The sequence below is a fragment of the Elaeis guineensis genome, chromosome 12 (genome assembly GCF_000442705.2).
Source record: "Elaeis guineensis isolate ETL-2024a chromosome 12, EG11, whole genome shotgun sequence".
Lineage (NCBI taxonomy): Eukaryota > Viridiplantae > Streptophyta > Magnoliopsida > Arecales > Arecaceae > Elaeis > Elaeis guineensis.
In genome coordinates, this window is record NC_026004.2 from 2,641,402 (window position 1) to 2,645,819 (window position 4,418).

The window sequence follows — 4,418 nt, forward strand, 5'->3', positions numbered from 1 at the left end:
CATTGCCCTTTTCCAGATTTTTAAAATATTCTCAAGATCTTTTAATTAATGAGAATTTTTTTGGGATACAAATAAGCTATCACATCATTCTAATACGAATGCAGTCTAAAAAATCAAAATACAAAATATCTCATAGTGCCCAAGAGCAGTCGTCGCCTATCCACCAGGTCCAATCTCTGGTGTGCTCGACAACAAAAGAAGCAGCTCAATTTGCAGTGTTGTTTGCCTCCCAAAAAATATGCAGGACAGATGACGCAATGGCATGACGAAGGGACCTCCAGATATCACGTAGCAGTGGATGGATTTTTAGGTCCTTTGTCTGATCCCGAATCCAGTCAATGACTGTGGTTGAGTCATCCTCGATGAAGATCCTCTAAGCCCGCAACTCATGCCTCGCACAGATAATGCACGTCCAAGCAACATAGAGCTCTGCACTAAGAATAGATGGGTTGAAGATATGAGATCCCCCAGCAGCCAAAAGTCCGACATTCGGATCTCGAATAATATAGCCCGCACCATCTCTGTCATCCCTAACACTGTCGTCAAAGTTGATCTTGACAAATTCTAAGGGTGGGGACTCCCAGAAAATAAAAAGAGTCCCCCGAGTCGCTGTAGGTGCAGCAAGAGAGTCCTGGGAACTCGAGACATCAAGGAACATGGTGGCAATATCAAAGTGGCAGTACTCTTCAGCTAAGTAATGGGCTCTCTTCACCACCGCTGCATAGGCACAACCTCATCTTTGAAAACCAAACTGTTCCTGGACAGCCAGTTCTGATAGGCGGTGTAAGCCATCCTTGTACCTCAGGGTGACTCCTCGATCATACCCTAGTGAACCGCATCCAGGAAGGACAAAAGCCATGGGCCACTATCAACCCCCTAGGTCTGGCCTCCGACCATCCTCCAAATCAGATATGCCCTTGGGCAACAGAGCAAGGCATGCTCCATCGACTCATCTTTCAGTCCACAGATCAGGCAGGCGGCAGGTAGCTCCATGCCTCTGTCTATGAGAAGTGTCCAAATAGGTAGATGATTCTAGACAACTTTTTAGTGAAAAAGTCTGACCTTGGGGTGGACAGCCGCACACCAAATCTAAGCAGCCTTGATCCTCTTCTCCTGAATTGGTCTGCTCAACGTAGCAAGATCTCTAATAGGAACCTTAGAGTAGCAAGACTGGCCCCATACTTTCAAGTCATGGCTCCGATAGACAGGAAGGGAATAGCAAGAATCTTATCCACCAGCAAGCTATTAAAAAGATGGATGACATCCTGAGTCCTCCAACACCTACCATCAATCGTAATCAAGTCACAAACCCGCATGTGGTCGTCGACCTCTATACTGACATAGGTCATATATCGTGAAGGAGTAGACTGGACAGTCACACATCTCGGCTCACATCAATCGAAGTTTCATCACCAACTACCATCTAATATGAGCCATCACCTCAGGAGCATGGATATAAATCTCCCTCCAAATGGAAAAGCAATCACGACCACTCTGCATCTCGGACTCCTGGCTCCAAACCCCATACCAAGCCCTCATCACCCTGCTCCACAAGCAATCAGGTTGGGTAAGGAATCTTACAGCATATGTGGCAAGCATAGTCTCCCTCCCAAACAGCAGAGATTCGATCTCAAGGCCTCCATCATGCACGGACTGACAGACCATCTTCCAGGAGAGCAGATGAACCCTTGACTATCCTGCCTCGAACCCCATAAAAAATTTTGAAATTGCTGCCCTAAATCTCTGAGACAAGTACATGGCACAACAGTACTCGCTAGAAGGTAGATTAGGATGAAACTCAAGACTGATCTAATAAGTATAGTCCTCCCCATCATGGAGAAGGCATTGGCTTGCCAACCCTCAAGGTGACCACGGACCTGCTGCTCCAAGGGTCTACAGTCAGCCCTCCGAAGTGTCTGCCCCATGATAGAAACCCCTAGATAGGTCAGTGTCTTAGTCTGCTTAGGAATCTCCAGCTTGTCTCTGATTACCTGCTTCACCTGGACCTTCGTCTTGGGGTTGAAGGTAATGGTAGACTTCTATAGGTTCACTAGCTGGTCAGACATCCAGCAGTAGGTCTCCATGATAGTCGCAAAGCATCCAACATTTTGGGCCAAAGCCCGACCAATAAGCAGACAGTCATCTATGAAGTAGAAGGTGCACGATCGGTAGAATCCCAGGAGCAGGCCAGTAGGGTTCCAGCTCTGCCTCTAGAACCACTGCACGAAGAGCACGAGACAGAGAATCAGTATATAAAATAAACAGATAGGGAGAAGAGGATATCTTTGGTGAAGACCACCCGCCGAATGGAAAAAATTCATCGGGGCGCCATTGATCAAGATGGCAAAACTCGGAGCCTCCACACAGCCCATGTCCAGTCCACCCATCTGTCTTGAAACCTAAACACATGGAGCATCCGACATAGAAACTGCCAACTCACTTGGTCATAGGTCCGCTCTATGTCCAGCTCGATCGCTATCAGGCTCCAACGTATGGGAGCACGTCGAAAATCATGCATAAACTACTGTGCGATCAAAACATTGTTGGTAATATAGCGACCACTGACAAAGGCACCCTGCTCAGGCGAGAAACAATTGGCTTTAGTCGTCCAATCAGAACTTTTGCACACACTTTATAGAGAGTGGAGCAAAGGCTGATTGGTCTGAAGTGCCCCAAAGCCGATGTATCAGGTCTCTTTAGAATAAGGGTGATCAACATCTTCTTTCACTCCTCAGGAATATCTCTGAACTTAAAAACCAACCACACCGCCTCGACCACCTCTCCACCAACGATTGTCCAATATCGATGGAAAAAGAGAGAAAAAAAACTATCTGGCTCTGGGGCTTTATCTTCTCCAAGAGACTAAAGGGCCCCATGCACTTCCTCGGCAGACACAGGATAAGTCAAGGCTAGAGCCGTCAATTTGGGTTAGGCCCGTCGGATTGACCCGCACCGCCATGAAAATAGGATGGATTGGGTTCATATTTTAGCAATCCATTTAAAAGTGGGTCAAATGACCGGCTCCATTTGGGTTGGTGCTGCTTTTTCCTTCTTCTTTTCTTTTCTCATTTTTTTTTTTTTTTTTTTTTTTTAGCAATGGACGCCGAAGCCACACGGATGCTCGCCAAGGCCATGAGAGCCCAGAAAAGGAAGGGCGCGGCGACTTCCGGCTCGGCGAAGAGGGCCAGGGTGGAGGAGACGAGCTTGGCCGCGCCCGTCCAGGCGACCCCGGCGATCGACATTCCTTCGGATGCCGAGCCAGCGGCCCCCCGGGCTCCCCCAGGGAGCCCACCGACTGGGGTCCCTATTCCGGAGGTTCGCCCCGCGGAGGCCTTCGAAGACCGGGCGAGATCCTGCCCCAAACGCGGGTTCGTCCGCAAAGACAGGGGCCTGGGGGTTTGAAGCAGAAGACTCCCAGGGCTTACGGGGGAAGAAGAATCGGAAGATATTTTTCTTTAGGGGAGAACCTAAAGGGCCCTAGAAATGTAAGCCGAGAAAGGAGGGGGACGCCGGAAGTCAACTCAGGAGAGGACACGAAAGAAGAGGAAGGAGGAGAGGACCCTAAGCGGTAAGAAGGAGGAGGTGGGCACTAACCTATCCTGCTCTGGGGGCCTGGGGAGCGAGGAACGGAAGGCGCCTACGGCTCGAGAGGGCGTTCGCTAGAGCAGACTCTCGGGGAGATGACAGACGCCGGCAAGAAATCAGAGGCGGAGTGGGACGCCTGAAAGGGGGGAGGACGAGTTTAAATAGACCCTGGGATCCGGCGCCATAATGATCTCGAATCCCCCCAGGCCAGTCCGCATCCGACACGTGTCCCACCCTCCGTGGCAGACGGCTGAAGGCGGCTGGCGGTTGGCAGGGCCATAATTGCACCGTACCTAGGACAGCGTACCTGTGGGGTCTTCGAAGCGTCCCCTCGTACCGCCCCAATTCGAAAAGACTCCGGCACGCGCTCATTTAATGCCAAAATATCTGGGAGCGGCAGGGCGCGGGATTCGAAGGGACGGTTCCGGCTGTACTTCTGTGTACTTCTTTCGTTTGAAATTCAAAACTCGGATGTAGGGGGACTGGTGTTGGGTATAAAATACCCACAGCCGGAACCCACGACGGAACCACCATCAGCAAGCGCAGCTCCGCCCGGACTCTTACGGGAGCCGGGCTCCACCGACGACATCAGCACAGCTCCGCCCGGACTCTTACGGGAGCCGGGCTCCACCGCCATCAGCAGGCGCTGCTCCGTCCGGACTCCTACGGGAGCCGGGCTCCGTCGCCAACATCAAAACAGCTCCGTCCGGACTCCTACGGGAGCCGAGCTCCGCTCTCAATATCAATTGCTGGTAAGCTCAATCCGAACTCCTATCAGAGCCGGACTTCACCCTTGACTTTGTTTGCAGCGCAGCTCCGCCCGGACTCCTACG